Source organism: Macrotis lagotis, chromosome 1, assembly GCF_037893015.1.
Source record: "Macrotis lagotis isolate mMagLag1 chromosome 1, bilby.v1.9.chrom.fasta, whole genome shotgun sequence".
Lineage (NCBI taxonomy): Eukaryota > Metazoa > Chordata > Mammalia > Peramelemorphia > Peramelidae > Macrotis > Macrotis lagotis.
In genome coordinates this window covers 849,916,962-849,944,210 of record NC_133658.1, presented here as the reverse complement: position 1 = coordinate 849,944,210, position 27,249 = coordinate 849,916,962, and the positions used below count along the sequence as shown (strand labels likewise).

At 40.0% G+C, this 27,249-nt stretch overlaps 1 long non-coding RNA gene across 3 annotated transcripts in view; it reads left to right on the top strand.

Annotated features, from left to right (window-relative positions):
* LOC141508713 (uncharacterized) overlaps positions 1 to 27,249 on the top strand; it is a 203,217-nt gene that overhangs the window by 90,852 nt on the left and 85,116 nt on the right. For 2 of the 3 annotated variants that reach the window (XR_012474484.1, XR_012474483.1), the window contains exons 3-4: positions 14,604 to 14,705; positions 18,173 to 18,284. This is a non-coding gene — a long non-coding RNA (uncharacterized LOC141508713). The remainder of the gene's footprint in view (positions 1 to 14,603; positions 14,706 to 18,172; positions 18,285 to 27,249) is intronic. The other variant, XR_012474485.1, reaches the window with a different exon arrangement.

Here is a 27,249-nt window from a genome sequence, read left to right as displayed (position 1 = left end):
TTTACATTTTAAGTTCTCTATCTCTTGTTTGGTCACAGATTCCTCCTCTTTCCATAGATTTGACAGATTGCCTATTCCTTGTTCTTCTAATTGGCTCATGTGCCCAATTCAACCTTATCTTGATATTGGATGTGCTAACCCCTTCATTTTAATAATGATGATGATGTTGAATAATTAGCCTTCTTATAGTACTTTACATATGTTAACTTATTTGATTTTACAGATGATGAAACTCATCTCCATATACATTAAATGACTTGCCCAAGGTCACCCAGCTAATAATAAGTAGCCTAGACCTTGGGCTTCATGGTTCAGACAGACTGAAGGACTTCAAATCTGAAATCAGTCATGGGATTGATCTTGATGTTGACCCTACAGCTTGCATCTCCAGGTCTGAAAATACTCTCACTCTTCCTTTTTGCCTTTCAAAATCTTTATCTTCCCTCAAAACAGAGTTCAGTGGATGACCATCTTGGTGAATCCTTCTCCAGTCACCTAAAGAGTTAGTTTTCTCCCTCTTCTCAAATTACCTTGCATTTCCCTCTCTCCGGATGAATCATAACTCTTCCACTGATGTGCCCCTTCTGTCCCCAGTAGAAAGGAAATTCCATGATAATAGTGTTCCTTTCTCAATTTTTTTGGTTTCTGTATCCCCAATATCTGATAGTTATATTGTTGTTCAGTCTTTTCTGACTTTTCATGACTATATTGGCATTTTCTTGGCAAAAATACTGGAAGAGAGTTGCCATTTCCTTTCCAGCTCATTTTACAGATGGGGAAACTGAAGCAAAAAGGGTGAATGAAGGAACTTGCCCAGGGTCACATAACTAGTAAGAGTCTGTGTCTAGATTTGACCTCAGAAAGATGTTTCCTGACTCCAGGTCCAGTGCTCTAACCACTGTACCACCTAACTGCCATAATAAATATTGGTGGAATCTAATTGAATTCTGGTGTCTGAATTATCTTTACCTTCATTCTACAAAGTTCCAGGTTTTTGCCAGTTCTAATTCTGGGTTAATTTAAAATGCTAGTTGGATGAGGAAAAACAATTTACATCTGTCCTCTTTCCATTCCGCTGCTTAAGGCTGTACCATAACTGCTCTAGGTTTTCTCTGTAAAGTGGAAATAATACTTGCAATATCTTTTTTGACAAGGCAATAGCCAGGAAAATACTGGGGAGCTTCAAAGCATTATAGAAATCCTCCTCCTCCTCATCATCGTCATCATCACCCAGATACTGTGAAGGATCTGTGATTTCATCAGTGGGGAGATTTCCTGGTATGGGAACACCTTCCACAGAAACCACAACCTATCTATGACTTAGTGGACAGCATGTCCTAGAGAATGGGTGACTTGCTTAGGATGACACAGCTAGGATGTGTCAGAGGTAGGATTTGAATCCAGTATTCTCTATGCCTAACACTTTATACATTTTACTACAATGCCCATAATGCACTCCTTCCTTATTTCTTCCTTTTAGCATTACTAGCATTCTTCTAAGCTCAGATCAATCACTTTTCTATATGAAGCCTTTGGGGTTTCTATAGCTCTTATCCACATCTTTTTGCAAATTGTCTCTTCCTTTGAATATAAGCTATTTGAGGGCAAGGACTATGTCCTTTTTTTCTTTGTATCCCTCACCTGATCCAGGGTCAGGCACATAGTAGGTTTACATACCTTAATTGATTGATAGGCCTTTATTGACACTATTAATGTGCTAAGTATGAACTTGGCTATCAATATTTGACCCTTTTGAATTCTTCATCACTCTATGGAGAACAAAAACACCCTTTTAGAATGAGGGTAGAAGGGTGTGTAATTTGGAAACTGCTTTCCCAAAAAAGTAAGGAAAAAAAAAGCAAAACCTTCTCTACAAGAAGGAGCCCCAAACAGTTATAAACTAGCACTTGAAAGACTGAGGATGGAGTTGGGGGGAGGGAGTTTGGTACTGAGTGAGACTGGAGAAAATAAACCCACTTGAGCTTCTCAGGAAGCAGTGAGTGCTATAAAAACTCGAGGTGGCTCAGCTTGGACTCATTGATTAAGCGACCGAAGCTTAAAAATCCAATAAAACAAGATCCGTGAAAATATAGCAAGAGGATGGGAGCCAGAGGGGGAAGATGCTGCAGAGGCCAGTCAAGAGGGATTTCAATAAAAGGGTAGTCATTGAACAGATTAGAGTGGAGGCTTCTCTAAGTGCCAGATAGTGGAAAGGGGGATTCGGTTGTGTATGCAGCACTTAGAGAGGAATCTGAGGCCCTCAGTGGACCTGTTAGCCACCCAGGTTAGTTTAGACTGATGCACTAGATTGAGGACATTGAAGATGAGATTTGGGGACATGACCAGGCTAGCATCCTTTCTTCAACATTTAACTCAATGTTTGACCTTGGGTGTATCCTTGTATATTCCCCAGGCTTTCCGTTTTCTTGTTACAAAATTGAATATAATACTTGCAATTGCTTCATGTGAGGTAAGAATTTTACATATATGAAATAAACTTGAGTACTTCAATGGATATGTGATTCCCTTCAATGACATGGACTGAAGCCTCTCCATGTCTGCCCATCCTGTGAGACTGTTGTTCATGATTCCCCAAGAGGTCACCACAGGGACTGGAGACCTCACTCTCTTTCTCATAACATCAACAATAGAGCCCCCTTAGAACTCTCAGGATATGACCAGCATCCTCTTTTCCTCATCATCCCCTTTCTCAAAGACCTGAAATCTTTGGTTTGTTATTATTTGGAATCACAGGGCATGGGTTTCAGAACTAGTTCTGAGAACAGCACTTGGGTGACCTTGATGGAAGTGACAACCTTCCTGGATCCCAAATACTTTCTCTGTAAAATAGACAAGGTCCTTAGAATATTTTCTAGATTTAAATCCCAGAATCCTCTAAATATAACTGAGCAGATAGTGCTTCCTGTCCTGTGGTATCCTCTACTATCTGATGGTCTCCCTTGCCTTATTGGTCCAACTGTCCACAGTGTGGCCATTGAATCCTAACTGTATCAGAGAGAAGTTTTTGTACCAATGACCTATGCTAAGTACTGGGAATATGAAGAAAGGAAAAAAAAGGCAGTCCCTGCTCTCAAGGCATTCATAATCTATGGGGGGAGAGAACATGAAAACAGCTCTGTACAAATAAGATAATGACAGGATAAACTGGAAATAATTTCAGAGGGAAAGCACAAGCTTTCTAGTCAAAGGAATAGCAAATGTCTATGGGGAGCCCCATCTGAGGAACTCTTGACTGTCATAAGAAACATCCTAAGGACCTTTCTGGCACAAGAAGGTGGATAAGGGTGAGAATGGAACTGGATGGACTCTGGTAGATATCTTATCTTGGAAAGAGGGTCTATTTTAAATCAAAGTAAAAGGTGATGATGAGCAAAAAGAGACTCTATTAGAAGAAGCTATGTTGGGGGTGGGGTGGGGTGGGGTGGTGATGGTAAAGTAGCTGTCTATCCAGAGTCATTGATGTAGCCTATACTCATTTCTCCCAGATGCTCTGTCTCCACCCACCCCAGCTTATTTGGGGCCTCTCAGTCAACCCTTCCAGCCCCATTCTAGCATTTTTATTCTTCCAGATTTTCTCTGCTCATTCTGTAAATTCTGTAAATTCCTGGTTTCATACCCATTCTCTCTTCTTTTCTTCCACTTCTCAAAAGACCTTGTCCCTAGAATTGTTTGTCCTTCCACATGACTGCTTTTCCTTCTTTACTCTCTCCATTCTTCCCTCTTCCTTTCTCCTCTCCTCTTTCCTCTCCTCCTCTCCTCCTCTCCTCTCTACCCCTTTCTCCCCTAATCCTTCCTCCTGACCCCTCTTCTCTACTTCCTATCACTTCTTTCTTCTCCTCAAACCCTCTTCCCTACTCTCTTTTCCTTCCTCCTTTTCTTTTTTCTTTATCCTCATCCCGTTTCCTCTCCTCTTCTCTATTTTCCTTTACCCTTATATGTCTCCTCTTTCCTGTCTCCTGTTACTTTCTCTGTGTTCCTTTTTCACTCTTCCCCTAGCCTTCACTCTTCTTTCTCCATCTTTCCTCTACTGCCTCCTTTTCCCTCCTCCCAATCTCCTCTTTTCTGTACTCTCCTCCCTGTTTCTTCCTCTCTCTCTCTCCATCTTCCTTTCTCTCTACCTTTTCCCTTTTCTCTCTCTCTCCATCTTCCTACCTCCCAAGCTCACTAGGTTCCCCTGAGACCTCCCTTTTGCTCCCTGGACCTTCTTTCACTAAACATAATATAGCCCTTGAGGAGTTAAAACAAAGCTGCTGCCTTTCTGCCCAGTGAACCAGGTGATAGGATTGCAGTTAATGGTAATTTGAACAAGTTTGGTCAACTAGAAATACATAACGAGATTGAAACATGAAAATGCCCTATGAATTTATACAATTGATATATTGTGGCTCAGCCGGCTGTTAACTTCCATTGCACGAGATGCCTGGAATAATTTGCAACAAACCTCACATTTGTTTATTGAACCTTTGCAGAGGGGTGCATTGTGGGGAAGATATCTGCCCTGGGGAAAGGCACCTTCCTCCCTCCTGCCTAGATCAGACCTTCTGCCATTACTGAGCCTCACTGCCCATGCCCCAGCACACCTGTTGTGGGTGAAGTGGGGGGTGAAATAGAGGCCCCAAATGATCTGGGTCTGTGACAGTGTTGATTCAGGAATTGTGGGCTCCAAAATGGAAAGGAATCTCCAGGGATCATCTTAGTCATAGTCTCTCTCTCTCTCTCTCTCTCTCTCTCTCTCTCTCTCTCTCTCTCTTAATTCAAGGCTGGCTAAGCAAGCCACCCAGAATCAGCATCAGACTATAATCTAAGGAAGAGGAGGAGTTTCTGATCTTTTTTGGAATTCCTGTTCTCTGTGAGCATATTATATTTAGGGTTAGCAAAAAAATCTCAAAAGTGATCCAGTTTTACTCCCTCGTATTACAAATGGAGAAACTAGGATAAGATAACTGTGGATGCTCCCAAGAATCTATCTTGATCTCACTATAAACAGGGCTTCTTAACTTGTGGTCAGTTGAATTTTTGTATTTTTTCTTTTTAGGTTTTTTTTTTTTTTGCAAGGCAGTGGGGGTAAGTGGCTTGCCCAAGGCCACACAGCTGGGTAATTATTAAGTGTCTGAGGCCGGATTTGATTTCAGGTACTCCTGACTCCAGGGCCAGTGTTCTATCCACTGCGCCACCTAGCTGCCCTATGAATTTGTATTTTTTAAAAAAATATATTTTGATAAATGTGTTTCAATAAAATTTGTTTCCTCTATAATTCCATGTATTTTAAGCTTTTTAAAACACAATTCTGAGAAGGGTTCCATAGGCTCCACCAGACTGCCTTAGGGGTCTATGATACACAAAAAGATAAAGTACCACTTCCTTTGAGCTATCTTGTTTGGTGATCTCATTAGCTCCCATAGGTACAGTGTCATCTCTATGTAGATTATTTTTCAGATCTATATATTCATTCCTAGTCTCTCTCTTGAGGCCCAGTATTTGCATCATCAACTGCCTCTTTTACTATTTCAAAAGGAAATATCTAGTCACCTCAAACTCAGTATGACTAAAGCACATCTCTTCTTTCTCTCCGAGTCTTCCACCATCCATCTACTTACCCAGGTTCACAGCTTTGGTGTCATCCTTGATTTTTCATTTTCATTCAGCCCATATTTTCAATCACTTGCCAACTTTTGTCATTTCTGCTTTTATAATATTGCTCACATATGTCTCATATTTTCACTCACATAGCCACTAATCTGGTTCTCTTTACCTCAGTTTCCTCAATTGTAAAATGGGAATAATAATAGCACCTACTTCCCAGGGTTATTATAAGAATAAAATTAGATAATATTTGCAAAGAATATTATAACCTTAAGTTTTTTAAGGAACTATATAAGTCCTAGTTATTAATATTGTTATTAAACTTTAGGGAGATCAGAAACACAAGTATTTCCCCTATTCTCCAACGTCTGTGAGCTCATCTTCCCAATGTCACCTCTATCCCTGGGAAGAATGAGTTCAAACTTAGTTTGCTTCATCAAGTCCATTTCCAAAGATGAATTAGTCTGGCTCCCTCTTGGCCGTCTTCAGTCTGTGCTGGGTCAAATAGGTCCCTTAGGACTTTATTTCATCACATGTCTGGCTTCTGGAATAATTCAGCACAGAACCCCAGAATCCTTCTGATACCTTGCCACTCTGACCTTTTCCAAGTTCACAAGGTCATATTTGTCTCCAATACAGGATAATGTGCTCTTGGCTTTGTGCTGGCTCCAGATGAGAGATGGTTTGAAGCCCCTTCTTTTCACTCAAGAGTCCAGAGTCTTTTGTCCTCCTCATGTAATGCCAGTTAGACAAGGAAAGGGCCAAATCAAGAGACTTGTTTAGAATGGAAAGCATATTTTGAATGCCCTTCCATTCTGTCCAGCGAAAAAAAGCTTCTCTTTACCATGTGACTAGACTGAGATCAATGACAAAATCTCTCTCCATGCCCCAATTCAGGTAGTCAGACCCTTCCATTAAATGTTATTGTACCTATGTCCATGTTTCCTCCCCTACTGTGATGCTTAGTGTTAAATGGCCAAATGATGAATAGACCTTGCATCTCCAGAGGACAATGTACATTCCCACCTCACTGTGTTAAATAGACCCTATGTTGAACATGTAATAAGGAGTAGAAACTGGAATTTGATCCCAGATTCACTGACCCTGAGTTCTCCATGCTTTTTTACTGTATTATGATGCCAAATTTCATTACTTGGAAGAGTTAGGCAGACTTTCTAGCAAATGCTAGGTTTTTTAAGTGTTTCTTTTTCCCAAGGTCCATGGATAGATGGCTAGGAGGTATATCTAAGAGCATGAGAAAGTCATATTCACAGATCACAGATTTAGCTGGAAGGGAGCTCCAATAGCAGAGTTCAACTCTTTCATAAACTGAGTCTTATACAGCATCATATGGGTGCTAAGAGTCAGATTCTAAATCCATTGCTCATTCTGATAGACCCAAACTGGGTCTATTACATGATTATTGTGCTTTGACTGGGGTTGGGGTTGGAGGAAGGGTTAGTTCCTCTTCTGTGGGCTGTTAAGGGACCATCTAAGCAAAGCAATCAGTGGGCAACATAAATCCAATAGTATGGGAGGACTGAGAGCTCTGAATGATTCTAGACTCCTTTCCCGAAGGCTGAAGAAAGCTAAGGTCCAGGGAGGGGGAGGGATTTGCCCATGGTTACAGAGGAAGGTAGAGGTAGAGAAGGGCTAGAATCTCACTCCCTTTCCTCTTTCCCTCACATGGACTGCTTGTAGAGCAGGAGGGGATGGTGGGTCTGTGACTGCAAATGTTGAACTACTTCCTGTATTGGACTCGTGTGTTCCATTTCTCACTAGCTTCTCTCCCCCTCTCCATATGGATCCTCTGCTTTCTTAGAGGATATCCTACTTCCATCACCCTCTAACACCTCCATTAGAAGACCAGTTAGGAAGAAGACCAGTTCCAACTCTTCCCTCTCCTCCAAAGGACTCATTTCCCTCTCCGATTGGGGATTTGGGATTGAGATGCCCCTGCCTCTGATTGGACTATCTCGAGGCTCACTAATTTGATATATCAGAGCCAAAGGCACCTCCAACAAATGGTTCTGTTTGCCTTATTTCCTCAACATCCTGTTCTCACCTGATCTTGTTAGGGGAGGTAATTTGTGTGATGTGAGTTCATTTATCAGGTATTACTTCCTTAATGGAAAGGAGTCTGGATTCATTCAGCATTCCCAATTCTCCCATCCTGCCTGATTCATGCTACCTACTGATTGCTTAGCTAGCCCCCTTAATAGACTACAGAAGAGGAAGTTACCCTTCCTCCAAACCCACCTTCCACACAACAAATATGTATACATAACAATACCAGGAAAAAAAATCCAATGGAAATCATTGTACTCCAATGTCTTGATTGGCAGAGTAGAGGCCATAGTCTTGAGCAGCCTGAATTCATCCAGTAAGGTAAACTTTATAAGATAAGGTACCTCAGTTTTGAGGATTACTTTTTCTTTGAGGGCAGAGCTCTAGAGGTGTGGAAAATGCTCCACATATATGAGAAAATTCATGGTCTTTGAAAGAAAAAGACTTGTTGCATATGCTTGACTGTATAGATTAGAACTAGTTAAATAAAAAAGTCATTTTCATTGTCTCTCCTAAAATCTTTGGAATTGAGACTGACATAGGACTGCCTAGCATGGCATGCCCTCATCAGAGAGGTGCTATGTTCTAAGAGCAAGGTAGAATGAAAGCAACTCAAAGAAAATATGAGATATGGAAGCTTACACAACCCATCTCATGTGAATTATTTTTGCCCACCTACGGTAGAGCATTCCAAGTTCATACTGATCTGATCAGTCACAGTAGGACACACTAACATAGTAATGTTGTTTTGGTCCTCTTCAATAACAAAGGACAACAACCAACCAAACCCATAGATTAGGACTAGTAGCAATGGGGGGGGGGAGAGTTACAGGAGCTCTATTTAAGGCCAAAAAAATGATCTTACTAACAATGCTGTGGGCCATCTTGGAAAAGCATGAACTTACTGCCCTGGAGATGTCCAAGCAGAGACTGAATGATCACTGAGCAGGGAATGCTATGGAACTGTGACCGTGTCATTCCTTTACTCAATATATTAACTTCAATGACTTCCTTTCACTTCTAGCATAAAATGCAAATTCTTCTATTTGGCATTTGTAGCCCATGATGACCCAGTCCCAAACTACCTTTCCAGTTTTATTTTTCATTACTCCCCTTCATGAACCATCTGCTTTAACCAAACTAGTCTTGCTGTTGCTTTCACAAAGCTTACACACATCTCTTCACCCTAGTAAATTGTGCTCCCTCCTGGCTTCCATCTTGTGGAATCCCTGTTTTCCTTCAAGGTTTGGCTCACGTGCCATATTCTAGGAAGCCTTTCCTTATTCACCTAACTGATAGTACCTTTCTTGAAATAAATTCCAGGAACTGGTGGCATAGTGAAAAAAGTACTAGACCTGGAGTCAGGAAGACATGAATTCAACTTCAGTTTAGCTGAGCAGCAAATCATTTATCTTCAGTTTCTCCACCTATAAAACAGGGATAATAACTGTATCTGCTTGACACAGCATTGCTGTGAGAATCAAATGAGATAATATTTGTAAAAGCACCAGGGCTTGGCACATAGTAGGTGAAATATAAATACTAATTACCTTCGCCATTTCATTTTTAATGTATATATGTATATGGATACATAAAAGCATGCATATAAACACACACACACACACACACACATAGGAAAGCTTAGACTGCACTAAGACTTTTGGAACACACAATCTCTCTTAATAGAATGCAAGCTTCTTGAGGTTAGGGACTATTTTCTTTTTGTCTCCTACTCCTAACTTAGCTCCTTTGTTGTTCAGTCATTTCATTCATGTCTGACTTTGCAAGCTCATTTTGGGGTTTTCTTGGCAAAGGTGCTGGAGTGGTTTACAATTTTCTTCTCATTTTACAAATGAGGAAACTGAGGCAAATAGGATTATACAGCTAGTAAGTATCTGACCTAGATTTGAGCTCAGACCTTACTAACTCTGAGCCTGGTACTTTATCCACTGTAATACCTAACTGCTCTGAGATGTGTTATATGTTTCTAGAACCTTCTTTCTCTTCTCCTTTTCTTTCTCCTGCCCCTCCTGCTATTCCTCCTTCTTTTTTCCTTCTTCTTTCCTTTCCTCTTCTCCCTTATTTTTCTCCTCCTTCTTCCTGTGATTTTATCATATATCAATATTAACATAAGGGAACTATCAAGATGAATGCTTATGCTCTTCCAAATATAGTCTTAGAGTGATACCTGATTCATTGTAAAGATAAGTGAGTTAACCAGGGTCACACAACTGTTATGTGTTGAGACAGAACTTGAATCTAAGTCTTCCTGATTTTAAAGATAATTACCCATGAATGCTTTTGGCTTGGCACACAGTAAGTACTTAATAAATGTTCATGGTGATTGGTAGAAGGGATTTTTACTTTAAGAAAGGGCTAGACTAGATGACCTCTAAAATTTCTTCTAGTTCTAGATTTTATGAGCCTATGAATTTAAAGGATGAGACCTGGTTTCAAATCCTGACTGTTCTACTTGTTAGCTTTGTGTCTAGTCACTTTTCCTCACTTTTCTCATTTGTAAAATGGATAAACTCATATTTCTTGGACCTACTCCTAAAGGGTCATTCTTTGGGCCAATAAAACACTAAAAAGTAAAGCATATTATGAACTGGTAAGTGCTGTAATTAGATTCAGGCTGGTTGAGAGGCAATCAGTCTCTAGCAGTCTAACCAGGTAGTAGGAACATAGGATATAGAGATTGAAAAGGCCTTGGAGATTTTCCACTGCATCTAGTCCAGGGACTTTTATTCTTTTCTGTTTCACAGCCTCCCTTGGACACTCTAGGGAAGCTTATGGAGTTCTTCCCAGAGTCATGTTTTTAAATGAATACAATTAAATGAATAAGATTACAAAGGAAACCAGTTATATTGGAAATATATCAAAATATTTTTTAAATTATCAAAATTTTTTAAAAAATTTAAAAATATTTGATCAAAATATCAAAGTATTTTAAAAAATTACATTTACAGACATTGGGTTAAGAACCTTTGATCTGGTCCAGACCCTTTTATTTTACATATGATTATAATAATGTCTCTTATCTCTATCATATTGGACAATTTCCAAATTACTTTCCTCAATACAAATGTTCATTTGACAACCATTACTTGCTTACCAAATGAAAGAACTTTACTGGGTACTGGGGTTATAAGGATTAAAAATGACCCTGTCACTGCCCTTAAGAAGCTTTGAGATAAGTAGTGCCAATATCAATATCATCATTTTACAAATGTGAGAACTGAGGTCTAGAAAGAGGAAATGATTTATTAAAGGTCTCCTCTGCCTCTGGCTCCATTCCATTAATTACTTGGAACTGTTCTCTTTTCCAACTTTGGACCCATTGGTGGAATGGGTGATGGGTTGGGAGAGAAGGAAGAGAAAGAAGATGTTAGAACCACGTCTCCCCTATTTTACCTTGGAAGTTGCTGATGCTCTGAGAAAAGAGCCAGGGATTGAGGAGACTGAGCTCTGAAAAATAGGCTGAGACCAGAAGGATTTTAGAGCCTAAGTACATACACTGAATAACAAAGCTAGAAGGAATCCTAGAGATTGTCTAATCCTCCTGTCTCATTCAACAGATGGGAAACTGGTTCAAAGAATGGTAGGGATTTGCCCCAAATCACATAGTGAGTTAAAGTTAAAGAACTGGGATAAGATATTTGCGCTCTCCACTCCTGCTTTCTGCCTGTTGGAACATACGGGTTGGAACTGTAAGGATGAAGAAAGGCCAGCTCATTGTTTGACTAGCTGACTCTTTGATTCAACCAATTTATTAATCACTTAGAGTGTACAATACTGGGTAAAAGAATAGTTAAGAAAAGGTAACTTCTCCCTCAAAGAGTTTATAGTCTATTAGTGGGCTAAGACCCAAAGGGATATAACTATGATCTAACTGGTGCATGATGAGTGCTTTAAAGCATCAATCAAACTCTGTTTGAGATCTAAAGAGGAAGGTCATTGTGGACAGCAGGAAAAATTGGGAGATCTCCGTGGAGGAGAGGATTTTTAAACTTTGCTTTAAATAAAGTATGGGCTGGAATCCAGTAGATATAGAGAGAGGCACAGGTAACAATATGCATGAAGTCACAGAAAGGTGGGAGAGGGAGTGCATCTTTGGGAGCTGGGTCAAGTGGGGAAGACAATAGTCCAGTTTGATTGGAGCAAAGGCAGGAATTAAGAAGTGACTTGGCACAGTGGATAGAAAGCTGGCAGTGACACCAATAATACTAGGGCCTCAGTTTCCTCATCTGCAGAATGGAAGATTTGAAAAAGCCAACTTCAGCTCCAAGTCTACTGACTTTCTAAGGCAGTTTTCTAGGCAACTCTCTTCTTAGGCAACAATTCCTTTAATATCAAGTTTCTCTCCTAATGAAGAAGGAAAAGATTCACAGTTAAAATTCCATGGGGAGCCCCTTGGATAGGTGATTCCCGTATGTTCTATGCTCTCAAGTGAGGGGGGGAAGCAAACCTGTTAGTACAAACTGTGAAAGAAAGCCTGCTAACAGCATAAACAGTGAAGGTAGGAGTGGGTGCTGGGAGAACATAGAGAGTGGGTTACATAAGCAGGCGGCTTACACTGAGCCCATCCTTAGCCATCTGTCTGCCCCCTGGGTACAAATGTAAGAAGAGGCATTGCCCAGGTAACGAGCTCTCCAGAGTTCTGCTATCTTTGCTTTGAATGCCTAGCAAAGGAGGTTGAGCTCCATTCTGTAGGCAGCGAAGAGACAGTTTCTTCAGCAGATAGAAGAAGCAGCCCCAGATTCCAGAATCTTAAAGTTGGAAGAAATCTCAGTGGGCATCTAGTTCAACCTAAGCCTAAGTAAGGATCCCCTCTCCAACATACCCAGCAATTGGTCACCCAATTTCTGCTTGAAGACCTCTTGTCTTCAAGGATGATGGAGAACTTTCTACCTCAAAACATAGACTCTTCTGCCATTATATGTTCCTATCTGTTAAACAGTTGTTTCTGACATCAAGCCCATATTTATTTCTTAGTTATCTATTGCTCTTAATTCTATTCTCGGGGCAAATAAAATGAGTATTGAATCTCTGTTTCGCGTGACACTCTATGAAAAAGTTGAAGGCAGTTACCATGATGGAGACCATGTGTAGAAAGTGGGAGGGATTTGTCATCAGGAGTCTCAGGTCTCAGATCTGCTGCTTACTGAGTAATTTTAAGGAATTCTCTGTCTCAGTCTCTAGCCCTGATTACTGCCCAAAGAACAGTTCTTCTGTCATTTGCAGGCTTATTAAGAACAGATGTGCTAGAGGTTATAGGCAGAGGTTAGTCTCCAAGTCCAGCTGATTCTCCCCTTTCCCCCACTTTTTTCCCCTTCAATTCAGCTCTAACAGTATCTTCTTCTGTGGAGAGTGTTGGACTGGAAACCAAGAGATGAAAAGTTCCAGTTCTTGAGACCTATTAGCATTGTGGTCTTGAACAAATCACTTGGCCTACTATAGCCACAGTTTTCTTAGCTATAAATATCATGGTGATTACTGTTCTCATCTCCCTCATAGGGTTGTTCTAGGGATTGAATGAGAGAATGATTTTTGTTCCAATCTCAGCTTTGTTGCTTACTGTCTCTGTGAATTTGTGGAAACCCCTTCCTTTGATCTGGACATCAGTTTTTTCTACCTATAAAGTAGAAAAATACCTATATAATACCTATATAATATAAGAGATTTCATGGGAAGGGACCTTAGTCCCTTCTATATATATATATACCTATATAGAAAAATACTTATATAATCATAGGATTTTATAGATGTAGAAGAGATCTCATGGGAAGGGACCTTAGTCCCTTATTTTATGGAGTAGTAGGAGACCAAGGAGAATTAAGTGATCTTCCCAAGATCACTCTGGCAGTAAGTGGGAGAAATGTGATTTGAACCGAGGTCCTCTGAACTCTCGGGGGCACTGTCCTTCTTATATGATGCTGCCCAGTTATATAGCCTTCTTGAGGCTTTATATAGCCTACATATAGCCTTTTGATCAAAGAATTCAAGCTAGAAATAATAAAAATAACAATAGAAACAGCCATAACAATAATAGATAGCATTTACATGCTATTAAAGTTTACAAAGCCCTTTACAAAGGCTATCTCAGCAAGGTAGTTAAATGGTGCAGTGGATGGAATGCTGGACCAAGAGTCAAATCAAGATCTTAGTTCAAATTTAGCTTCAGATACTCACTGGCTATGTGATCCTGGGCAGGTCACTGCATTTCTGTTTGATTGAATTTCCTCATATATAAAATAGGGATAGTAATAGCCCCTTCTTTCCAATATTGTTGTTGAGAAACAAATGAGATAATATTTGTAAAGTGATTAGCATAATGACTGACACAAGTAGGAGCTTAATAAATGTTTATTTCCATTCCCTTTCCCCTTCATTTGATTGCCTAGGGACACACAATCGGTTGATGCTTTTCATTGATGAAGAAGACCAAAAGGACATCACTGTGTTAGGGTTAATTTAAGTTTTGTCCTACTATGGCTGATCAGACTAATATGAGCTCAGAAAACTATCACAGGTAAATCACAAATAGTCCATGTGAACATTTGGGGGTGGAGTCTCTAAATTTGTACATCTTATATTTCTTTTCAGCTACTACAATTCTGCCTTGCTGGTAGAGCACAGCACCTTCTCTGATGAGGGCATGCCATGCTAGGGAGTCCTGTGCTAGTGTTTCCCATTTCATGCAATCAGTTCCGAAGTTCTTCAGATAGAACTTGAGTATCCTTGTGTAGCTTTTTCTGATCACCATGTGAGCACTTGTCCTGTAAGTTCTCTATAAAAATAGTATTTTAGGCAGGCAAGCATATTTTTGTAATTTGAACAATGTGGCCATTCCAACAGAGTTGTGCTCTCTGAAGTAGAGTTTGAATGCTTGGCAGTTTAGGACCTCAATGTCTGATATCTTATCCTTCCAGGTAATCTTCAAAATATTCCTAAGACAATTCAAGTGGAAGTGATTCAATTTCTTGGCATGACACTGGTAACCTGCTCAGGTTTCACAGGCACACAGCAATGAGGTCAGTACAATGGCTCTGTAGATCTTCAGCTTGCTTAGTCTAATACCTTTTTATTTCCCACACTTTCCTTCAGAGCTTCCCAAATACTGAGTTAGCTCTTCATGTGTCAACCTCATCATCATTGCGTACATCCCTGGAAATTATTCAGCGAAGATGAGTGAATTTATCCACAGTATTAAAAACTTCTCCATTTGCTGGACCTGTGTTTCTTTCATGTTAACTGTTAGGCCAAAATTAGCACAAGCAGCAGAGAATCAGTCTATAGTTTACTGCAATTCAGCTTCAGAGGCTGCATTGAGTGCACAATCATCTGTAAACCAAAAAAAATGCATCAGCACTCCCTTCACTTTGGTCTTGGCTTGTAGCCTTTTCAAGGTGAAGAATTTACCACCAGTATAGGTAACTTTGATGCTTGTGTTCATCTTCAGTGAAGGGGTTTGATAAAAAAGACTGAAAACATCATGTTAAAAAGCATAGGAACAAAGAAAACAATCTTGTTCCAATCCAGCAAAGTATGAAAGCAGCATTCATTATCCAGAATCTGGATAAGCATGATGTCATGACATACAATGCTGATATACTTCTTTAGGCAACCAAATTTTGACATAGTTTCCCATAAGCCCTCATGACTGATAGTGTCAAAGGTCTTGGCCAGATCTACAAATGTTGTGTACAAACCTCTGTTCTGCTCTTGGCATTTTTCCTAGAGTTGTTAAGCAGCAAACACAGTATCAACCATTCTTCAACCTTTTCTGAAGCCACATTGGCTCTCATTTTCCAGGGGAAAGATTAGACTATTAAAGAAGATTATGGCAAGAATCTTACCAGCAATGACTAAGAAGCCCCCTCTGTGATTGTCACAAGACAACCTGTATTTCCTAGACAATGGAGACATCCATGAGAGGGTGACCTTGTCTTGCCATATAGTCCAGAAAATTTTAATCACTTTCTGTGTGAGCAATGGATCCCCCTACCTTGTAAATCTCAGTTGGAATCGAATTGGCACCCTATTAGAGGAGCTGAATGGCATTCAAAACCTCTTCTTTAGTTTATCTGGAGAGAAATTAACTTCAACCTAAGGTTGGTGTGGTCCATGGTTTTAGCATTTATTGATGATGATGTGTTAAGAATGTTATGGAAGGGGTAGCTAGGTGGCACAGTGGATAGAGTACTGGCCCTGGTGTCAGTTCAAGTTCAAATCCGGCCTCAGGTACTTAATAATTGCCTAGCTGTGTGACCTTGGGCAAGTTACTTAACCCCATTGCCTTGTAATCCCCCCTCCCAAAAAACACCCCCAACAACAACAACAAAAAAGAATGTTACGGAGGTGTTCAACCTATTTCTCTGGGATCATGTCCTTATCACTAATCTATGTGACTCCATCAGTGCTGAGTAGTTGAGATTCACCATATGTCTTTGGCTCATAAATAGCCCTTGGAGCATCAAAAAAGCACTTTGGATTGTTACTATCAGCATAAAACTATTTCATCTGCTTTCTTGCTGAGTTGTGGATCCTGCATCTCTCCACTGGATTGTGATGACTTTACTTGTATTTTACTTTTTTACGTTTTTTTGTTTTTTTGCAAGGCATTGGGATTAAATGACTTGGCCAAAGTCACACAGCTAAACAAATATTAAGTATCTGAGGTCAAATTTGAACTCAGGTCTTCCTGACTCCAGGGCAAGTGAACCACCTAGCTGCCCCTTGAATTTTACTTTTGAAGGAGTCAAATGCTGCCTTCTTAGAGATGGATGAACCATCCTGCTGGTAAACTCTATGGGGTTTATATTTTTCATCTAGCAGCTTCTGAATTTCCCCATCATTTTTATCAAACCAGTCCTGATATTTGCTAGTGTTCTGACCCAGATGAGCAAATACAGTGCTGTACATCAAATCTCTGAAAGCTATCCATTCCTTTTCTGCTCCTCTGTTGCCAACCATATGTTGACTCAGTTTTTCCTTCAAATTATCAACAAACTGTTCCTGCTCAGAGAATCACTCTAATTTGTTGACATTAAGTCTTCTGGTGATCATTTTGCCTTGGGGCTATCACTTTTGTTGAATGGGAATGTTAGCTTGGACAGGATAAGTCTGTGATCAGTGCAGCGCTCTGCCCCACACATTGCCTCTGTCATTCTTATATCCTGCCTGTCTCTTCTCCTAATAATCACATAGTGTGTACTAAATGTCAGTGTTTGCTGTGAAGATGCTGTAGAGATTTTTATTGCATTTAGGTAAATGGAAGACAGTGTTTATGATAAGAAGATCATGAGACACACAAGTTTTCAGTATTAAGTGTACATTAATGTTTCTCTTTCCAACTCTATTACTTCCAAGGACTTCCCATTATGTCAGTTAGTCTAAGCCTATTCTAACATTAATGTCACTCAGAATTATAAGCTTGTCCTCTTTTGGTACATTGATGATAAAGATCTCTAAGTCTTCATAAAATTTTTCTTTGACTTCATGAAGGGTTCATTCATTATTATGATTGCATTGTTACCATGATAGTGACATGGTGTTTCACATTGTCTTGGCAGTCACATTGTCTTGAGTATGTTCTTTACTCATTTTGAGAGGTATACAAGTTTGTTAATTAGATTAGTTTTGATTGTAAAACATAACCCAGCTTCATTACAGTCCGCTTCACTGTGACAACTCCAGAAAAATGTGTATCCAGCCCCAACTTCAGCAAGTTGGTTCTCATTTGCCAGCCTTGTTTTACCCAGAGCCTCTATTTGGATGTGATACCTACTGAGTTCTCTCATGACTAGAGTTGTTTTCCTTTCATTTCTACTGGATTTTATGTTGTTTATAAGTGCACAAATTTCATTGTCTGATGGTGAGTGGAATCATCTTTGCAGAAATTTTTTTACATTTCTGGTGTTTTGACTGTAGTCAGATTCCCTCCTGTCATGGCAAACAGGCAAGGATTGGGTAGGCAGACAATTTTAGGGCATTTTTAGCCCTTTTCTCACACCAGAGGTGAACTATTGTCCTTAAAAAACTGCTCAGAAACCCGGGGGGTGGTGTCTGCTGAATCTGACTGCTGTCTCTAGTGAGAAAACAACCCCATGGTCTTGGTGACTTGTGTGCAGAGTTGTTTTTCTGCTCCTGCTGCTTCAATCCTTTCTTTTTACCACAGGACTTACAGATATGTAAAGCTCATAAAATGTGTCAGGTCTTTTGATTTGTGCATAAATTGGATTTAAGTGAAACGGAGTGTGCAAAATTATTGGTCTCACTTTCTCTTCCAAAGTCATCACAATCCAGTGGCAGGACCAAGTCAAGATGACTGGTGATGGCTTAAGATGCAGTGTCTAACCAAGCTCTAAGTGCTCCACAGCCCCTGCTTCAGCTACCTTCATGGAAGCCCCTTTAAGGGCTTTAGTCTTATTTGAAGTTACAAATATCTCACCTTGTGAATGACCCCTTCCTGGCTGAGCATTACCTCTCTCTGCCCTAGTGAGTGACCGAGTATCATGACCAACTGCTGAAAGGCTGAGCCGGACAAGTTTATATATAAGAATTTTGTTCCTGTTATGTGAGGTCAAGGAAGTACAATGACTGGAAGTAAGGTAAGGGCGAATCTATAGCCAGTTTATGTCCCTTGTAACATTTTTATGAGCCCTAAAGTTCAGAACCAATCCTTGACAGTTTCATGTACTTGGGAGGTTTGGGCCAAATGGTGATAAAATTTTGCCTAATCCTTGTGTTTCTAGTTTTTCTAAAGGGTTTGGAGAGTGATTATCATCTTTATTCAGGGTCATGATGCCCTGTTCTGGTCATACAGCATCTGGAATGCTGGGTGAAGTTCTGGTCATGGTGTTTTGGGAGAGACAATATCAAGTTAGAGAGTGAGGGATTTCAGCATCATGTTAGAAAAGCGTTATTTGGATGGACTGAGGATATTTAGCAGAGAGAAAAGAGGAACTGAAGAGCAACTGTATTTGAAGGACTTTCATGTGGGAGAGGGATCAGATATATTTTGCTTGGTCTCTAAGGGAAGAACAATGATCATTTGGTTTTCCAGTTACAGAGAGACAGACTCTGGTTTGATATAACATCAGAACTGTCCAATAATGCAATAGAGTACCCCATGAGATAATGGAAGCAGAGACTGGATAGCCATTTGTTGAGAATGCTATAGAGGGAATTCCTGATTTAGTTAGGGTCAGACTAAATGGTCTCATCTAAAAAGATCTAAGTGCTCAGTTTCTTCATCTGTATAATGTGCATAATAACATCTTTGAGGATTATTTCAAGGAAAACACTTTGTAGATCTTGAAATGTCATACAAAAATATGGGCATTATTATCTTATCCTCATGACACTCCTGTGAAGGATACTCCAAATCTTATAGCTGAAGAAATGACCTGAAGAGATAAACTATCAAGTTAAAAAAAAGAACTTACTTTTTATAGGTTCTATACTAAGCATTGGGGGTATCAGTAAAGTCAAAAGACAGCCCCTGTCTTCACAAAGCTTGCATTTTAATAGGGGAAGATAGCACATAAAAGGGAGCTGAAAAGTAAAGCATGGTCCGGGATGGGAGTGGAAATGAGATGAAAAAAGGAGGGGTGAAGTTTAGAGAATCAGAAGCAGAGCTAGGAGAGGAATGAAGGATGGTCAATCTGGACTCTTCCCCATGCTGATAGGTCTAGGAACAATTCATCAATGGAAGACAAGTAGAAGGAGAAAGCATCTGGGACATGGAGGCAAAATGTGGAGAGTAGAGTATAGCTTGGAGAGGACAGCATACACGGCTGTTCATTTACTAGAGCTAAAGTACAGATCTCTTGAGGTCAACTTAGAAATGGGTGTTCTTGATGTAAATGTGTAACATGCCAAAGACACCAAACTAGTGAAGGAAAGCTGAAAACCCTGTATAACTGAGACACTGAAAACCCCTGAGGATTTGTGGGTGTTAGTATTCAGTTGTTTTAGTTGTGTACAACTTTTCATGACCCCATTTGGTATTTTCTTGGGGAAAATACTAGAGTGATTTGTCATTTTCTTCTCCAGTTCATTTGACAGATGGGGAAACTGAGGCAAATAGAGTTAGGTGACTTGCTCAGGGTCCTACAGCTAGGAAGAGTCTGAGGTCAGATTTGGCTTCAGGCATCTTCCAGTCCCCCACTCCCCAACCCTTTAGGATTATTTGTGACATTGCATGGTATGCAGGAGTGAGTCTTGGGTCTTCTTTTGACTCATTGAGTCCTTGGTGAACTCCACTTCATCAGTTCTGATTTTGGCTGTACATGATGGATATCTAATTCTTGTGAACTCAATACTTGCACTTCTTAAAGTTAAATAACAGATTCCATTAAGAGAGCATTAGCACGATGCTTCTGTAATTAATCTTTTCTAGAAAGTGAGAAGTTCAGAAGATCCACAGTGGGGCAAGGACATCATATATAGCCAAGCTCATTTATCCTAATTGATTTATCTAAGATGTGAAGCCGCAGACCTTAGGCAGGAAGAGGACCAGCCTTACCCTAGCCACTTGGGATCTGCTTGACTCTTCATTCTTTGCTTCATCGCTGGGCAGTTGGCCCCTCCTGTCTCTCACTCCTTTGTTACCAGTCCTTTCCTTATTTCCAAGTATAAATCCCCCTGTATTTCCTTTTGTGCTTCTGGGCCAGAGGTTGAGTTTTTCAAGGAGATTAAGCTCAAATCCCACCTTCTTCAAGAGGTCTTTCCTGGGTCCTTGACTCGCCACCTCTTTTCCCCACTTCTACCCCAAGTACTTTCCTCTGAGATTCTGAAATTCTATTTTATTTACACTGTATATATTCAAAGTTTAATAAAAGCTTGGGACTGTACCTAAAGGAAAGAAAGAACAAACACATGAAGGAATACATTAATACATGAATGAAAAAACATTTATTAAGCCTTTATTATTTGAGGATACAAATAGAACCATGGAAACAATCTCTGCTCTTAACTGGCTCATATTCTAATTGGGGAAGACAATAGATAAAAGAAAATTCAGCTGAAGGACAGATGGGAAGATCCAGAAATCTTAAAAGTACTATAGTTGGGAAGATGGCAAGGCCCAATGATTCTAAGGAAGAAGTTAAGTGAAAGCACTGAGAGATGGAAGACAAAGGCAGAGTAGATGGCAAGGTCTGGAAGACCTTAAGGAGGTGTAGCAGAATTAGTCCTTATTGTTGTGCATTCTTTTCAGTCATGTCTGAACTCTTTGGGACCCCCCATTTAGAGTTTTCTTGGCAAAATACTAGAGTGCTTTGCCATTTCTTAACTCTGTCACCCCATTTAGAATGTTTCTGGCAAAGACTCAGGAGTGGTTCATTTCCTTCTCCAACTCATTTGGACATGGAAACTGAGGCAAGCAAGATGAAATGACTTGTTCAGGGTCACACAGCTAGAAAAATCTGAGGCTATATTTGAATTATGGAAGATAAGTCCTCCAGGCCTGGTGCTCTGTGTGCTATGGTACCACCTAGCCACCCCAGGTAGGTCTAGAGGTCTTCAGTATCTCTACCTTCTTCAAGTCTTGTTAAGCAGAAAGGATGGAGGGGTTAGTAGTGGATCTTCCTATCTACCCCAAATCCCAGATGCATTTTTTTAGAGAAAGGGACAAGTTGATAAGGATGGAAAAGAAGAAAAGAGGGTTGTTCTGCTTCCCACCCATTCTGGATTGGTTCTGCCGGAAAAGTGGGATAAAAGGGAAGGAAATGGGGAAACGTTAGTCCCATTGGTGGCAGCTCTTCCTGTTGGTAGGCAATGACATAGGTTCTGGGAATTGTTCTGGACTAGAGAAGAAGGTGAGAACCCAGGGATAACATCCCAAGATTTGTGTGTGTGTGTGTGTGCGCACGTGCGTGTGTATTTGTGCCAGTAGAATAATATGATAAATTTTACTTTACTCATGCAGATCAGTTCAGACTCTATTACAGAGAGAATTGTGGAAGGGGAAGGAGGTCCTGAGAGGTTAAATAACTTTTCCTAGGGTAATGCAAAGTACCCAAGATGGGAACTAAACCCAAGTCTCCTTGGTTCTAAAGTTGACTCTCTACTATAATAAGTAGATGTGCTCAGGATCCTTAGATAGTCCTACTAAAGTCAGTATAGGTCCTAGGATTAATTAGCCTCATTTTCAAATATTGCTTTTCTGGGTCAGCACCTTGCTTACTTGGTCCCTCTTGTGGTAACTGAGTTCTCCAGTTCTTACTTAAAGCTGATATCTCTTCTGGACTCTTCCACCAACTTTCTGGGGTCAGGGTATCGAGGAATCATAAGTCCTCTCTAGTCCTGGGGCCCACTAATTTCCTCACTTTCGGACTAATGGATCTAAGGACTTATGTAGTAATAGTATTACTATTATCAATATTATTGTTTTTAATAATAGCTATCATTTCTGTAAGATTTCTTTAAGATTTTCCAAGCACTTTACAAGTATTCTTTCTTTTGATGCCCATACAACCCTGAGGGGTAAATGGTATTATTATTATCATTCCTCCATTTGCAGGTGAGGAACATGAAGCCCAGGGTCATACAAGTAGCCAGTGGCTGATGTTAGATTTTGAACTAAGGGCTTCTTAACTCCTGGTTTAATGCTCTATTCCTTGGGTCATCTAGTATCAGGCATTAATGAGGGTATAGCACAGATGAAAAGAGAGTAGAGAGGAGGTACTTATTTGTAGGAAAGACAATTGAACAGAATAGTACTGATTAGTTACATTATGGTCAACATAGATGCCCTCAGTATCCTCCGCTTGTGATGGAGGAACTGTCCAACATCATTCTGTAAGGAGAAGAGGCTATTCAGGTAGCAGGGGAAGGAAAATTTTCCAATTGGGAATCTCAGAGCATCCTGAATTCATTTACTTGTCTATATTCTTGGTAATTTTTTTGGGGGGGGGGAGAATCTACTTGGTTTAAATGGTTGTGCTTCCCAGGGGTATTGGTGGGGCAGGAAGTGACCTTCAGACACTAATCTTGTCTAGTTAGGTCTATGGGATGCCCCAGAATAGAGAGATAATATGGAGAGAACAGTCATCCTGGGGAATGACCAGGGTGTTCTCAGCCTCAGCCTCATGCTCACTATCTGACTGAGACCTTAGGTTTTTTCTCAAGATCATTTACTGCCCACCACAGAATTTTGATTCTCCAACAAAGAAGTCTTCCCCTGAATTTCTTCTAGGTAAATAAAGCCCAAGCGCTATGCATAGACCTAGTAACTTCATTTAATTTTCAACAACAGTGAGATGAGAGGATATTTTTTCACATAAATATTGCCCAGGGGGTGGTTCTCATGGGGTTCCTTAGCCAAGGGGATAGAAATGCTGATGGAGGACCCAGAACCGAGAGTGTTTGCTTTATTCTGATTACATAGAGACAGACAACATAATGTACTTTAAAGTTTGCAAAGTCTGAATCAGACAAGCCAGGGGAAGCTTTTAGTCACTTCTCTTCATGAACCTAGGTTACACATTGAGCTATTTCACATTATTAAACCCCCATTTTGTCCCAGGGCTGAGCTCATTTTCACTATAGCTCAGTACATTTCAAAGTAAGTGCTTAGCCAAGATTCACCTTCCTGTGGGCCACCCAGATCCTCCAGATATGTGTTTCCCAATGTCATGATGGCTCTTTTTATATCTGATCACAGCCAGCACTAGAGGAAAAGATAAGAACTGGAATTCTTTCACAAAATTAGGACCAGGCTGAAGCTCCAGAATGAAGAAACTAATCTTCTAGGACCCTACAACTGAAGGCCATAAGTGTCTAGATTTAGAGAAGGAAATGCCTCTTGTGATCATATAGTCCGCTGAAGTCATGGGGAATACTAAACTGTATATTTAAAGATACATGGTTGACTTAAAAAACATACTTATTAACTTTATCTATGTTTTAATTGTATTTGTATCTACTTTATTGATTACTTCCCAATTGCCTTATAATCTAAATCAGACTGGTACTTAGCCCCCCCCCCCCCCCCATCAAGTTATTTATTTTAGGTCACACAGGAAATTGCAGAGGTGGAATTAGAGCTCATGTCATTCATTTCCAGCCGATGAGTATTCCTCCTAGAGGCAGCAAAGATCTCCCAGGACAGAAACCCCAGGACCTCCTAAGTTTACCCTGCTTTTTTTCACTGTCCAGACAATGACAGTGTTATAGAATTCCATCATCTTTGTGACCACCAAGCCTTTTCATATCCATTGCTTCATTTGATCCTGCCAACAACTTTGTGAGAATGGGAGCAGAACAGAGGTTATTCAATTCCATTTTTACAGTTGAGTGAACAGAGGTCCAAGAAAGGGAATGCTTTATACAGTGTTGCAGTGCCAGAAACTGCCAGAAGTGGGATCTGAAGCAATGGCTCTTGACTCACACAATTTCTTCTATTTGTCTACATGAAGTGGAGGATTGAGGTGATCTAGATACTTTCTCTGGGATTGCAGATGTCAATTCAACAAGTAATTAGGAATAATTACTTCTCCAGTGCATTTTACAGATTAGAAAACTGAGACAAATAGGGTTAAGTGATTTGCCCAAGATCACAGCTGGCAAATACCTGAAGCCAGATTGGAACTCAGGATGATAAGTCTTTCTGACTCCACATTCAGTGCTCTATCCACTACATTACCTAGCTACCCATCTTACAGATAAAGTAATTGAGATTCAGAGGGTTTAAATGATTCGACCAATTTCATAAAGCTAATAAATATCAGCACTACTGCAACCCTGGTCTCTCCTGACTCCAAGGGCAATATCCCCCCCCCCCCCACCATGGTATGATATCTCGAACATGTTTAACACACATCTGCTTGACACAGTTTAGATAATACATTGGCAAGTGGGAGAGTGTCCAAAGGAAGGAAATCAGGATGGTGAAGGGCCTTGAGGTCATGTAACATGAGAATAGATCATAGGATTTAGCTTGGAGAAGAGAGTCAGGGAGGGTGTTCTATTTCAACACCCTTACATCAGTTTTCTTCTCTCCACTCACCCAGCCACCCTCCTTATCATCCTAGAGTATTGCAGAAGCTTTCTATTTGGTCCCTCTGCCTCAAATCATCCTAATGTGGAGGTCTGACCCATCTCATTAAATTTCAGTGACTCCCTTTAACTACCAGGATCAAATATAAATTCCTCTGTTTCTTAAAGTTACTTACACCCTTTCTCCTGCCTACTTTTCTAGTTTATTTACACACTACTCCCCTTTATGCTCTCTAGAGTCCAATTATACTTGATATCACATGTGAAAATTCCATCGTCCATCTCTTGGACTTTGCATTAGTGGTCCTCAATACATGCCTCAAATATAATCTTTCTTCACCTATGCACTTAGTCTCTGGTTTCCTTCAAAACTTAGTGTAAGCACATTTACATGAAATTGTTGCTGTACTTAGCACAATGTTTGATATATAGTAGGTGCTTATTAAATCCTTTCCTCCCTCTCTCCCTTCTTTCTTTCCATTCTTCCTTTCCTTACTTCTTTCATTCCTTTGTTCCTTCCTTCCCTCCCTCCCTTCTTCCCTCCCTTCTTCCTTCCCTTCTTCCTTCTTTCCTTCCTTCTTCCCTCCCTCCCTCCCTCCTTCCTTCCTTTTCTTCCTTCCTTTCTGATATTCGTAGTTGTTACTTCCTTCCCTTCCCAAACTACTTTATATATGTGCGCACGTGTACACACACACACACACACACACACACATACATATATGAAAATTTTGCTAATGTATATGAGAAGCGTTGTGGAGTAATGGATAATGAACTGACTTCAGAGTCAGAAAGACTTGTGTTCAAGTTACACCTCTGCCATATACTAGTATGTGACCCTTGATAAGTTACTTAACTTTTCAGGTAGCTCCCTAAAATGATAAACAGGGAAAGTGCTGACCAGCATCAGGAGAGGAAGTTTTCTCATCTGAGAGTTCCTTATGCTAGTCAAACCATATATTGAGTCTCTATTAAGTCCCTAATCTTATATGTATACATGGTGTTTTCCCCATTAGTCTGGAAGTTCCTTGATGGCAGGGGCAGCTTCATTCTTTTATCTTCATATCTTTAGTTTTTAATGCAATGACTAGCAATAGCAGACATAAAAACCTGGTGATTGATTGACATGGTAGTTGTCTTCAAACTTTCAAAGAGCTGTCAGTCAGATAAAAGAGAAATTAGATTTAAAAAAAAACTTTTTAAAAAACTGAACAAGTAGAACTAGGAGCAATAGATAGAAGTTTGAAATAGGCAATTTAGGGTTTGTTTCAAGGCAAAACTTCTTAGTAATCAGAGTTGTTTAAAAGGGAAATGGATTTCTTGGGAGAGTATAGAAGTGGGAGTACTATTTACTATTATAGAGGGGACTCTTGTTCAGGTACCCCTGGGGCCCTTTTCACTTCTGAAATCCTCCCATATATACAAAAGCCCTATTCTCTGTAGGAGATACAAAGGTGGGTGAGTCACAGACCCTGTCCTCAATGAGCTTGCAGTCTAACATAGGAATATATATTTGGTAGAAGAAATTATTGGGAGTAGAGTCATGCTGGAGACTTCCTCCCCATCTACTGTATCACTAAGTGAGGATCTCTTTTCCTAAGGAATCAGGTACTTGGTGGTTTGATTTTGGAACTATTCTTCTCTCTCTCTCTCTCTCTCTTTCTCTCTCTCTCTCTCTCTCTCATCTCTGTTTCTGTCTTTGTGTCTTATTCTGTTTGGTTCTCTATTCTGGACTCTTAGGGAAGGGGAGAAAGGTTAATAATACCTTCCTTGTTATCTTTGGTTGTCCCCCTTGTCCATAACACTCTTCCTTCTCTTTTCTGATTACTGAACTTTTTGACTTCCTTGAAATTCCTACTAAAAACCCTCCTTTTATAAGAAGCCTTCCCTAATTCATCTTATTCCAGTGCCTTTTCTCAATTAATTATCTCTTATTTATTCTGTCTATAGCTTGCTTTGTGTATAGTTGTTTGTATGTTGTCTCCTTGAAGCCAGGGACTGTCTTTTATCTTTTTTTTTGTATCTTTTAGTGCTTAGTACAAGCTTGGGAAGTAGTAGGCACTTAATAAATAATATTAATTATGCTCCAAAAAACTCGGTTTAATGAGAGGGAGTAAAGAAGACACTATACAGACCTGTCCACTATAATTCAGAATGTGTTGAGAAATGCAAACCATGTGTGAAGGGAAGATTTCCTGAAGAAAATAGCATTGGAACTAGTCCTCCTCTCAGAGGTAGAATTTTGGTCTAGATAGAAGGAGTGAATTGTGGGTCTATGGAAAGTGTAAGTAAATGTTGGAAATGGGGAAGAGTGTGCTGTGTATTTTTTTTCTTTTCTTCTCCTAGGGTGAGGTCATCAAGCCATTCAGCAAGGTGATAGCTACTCTTTTGCCCTTTCACTCTCTCCTTGATCCTTTTCAATTCTTGACTGCACAGACGAAATCAAGATGATGAAGGAAGGTATGGAGGAGGAAGGGGGAATACTTCTACCATAATAATGTAAACTTAGTAGACTCCTTTCCTCACAATATTCCAATGAGGGAGACAATACATTATTCTGTGGATTTTATGGAT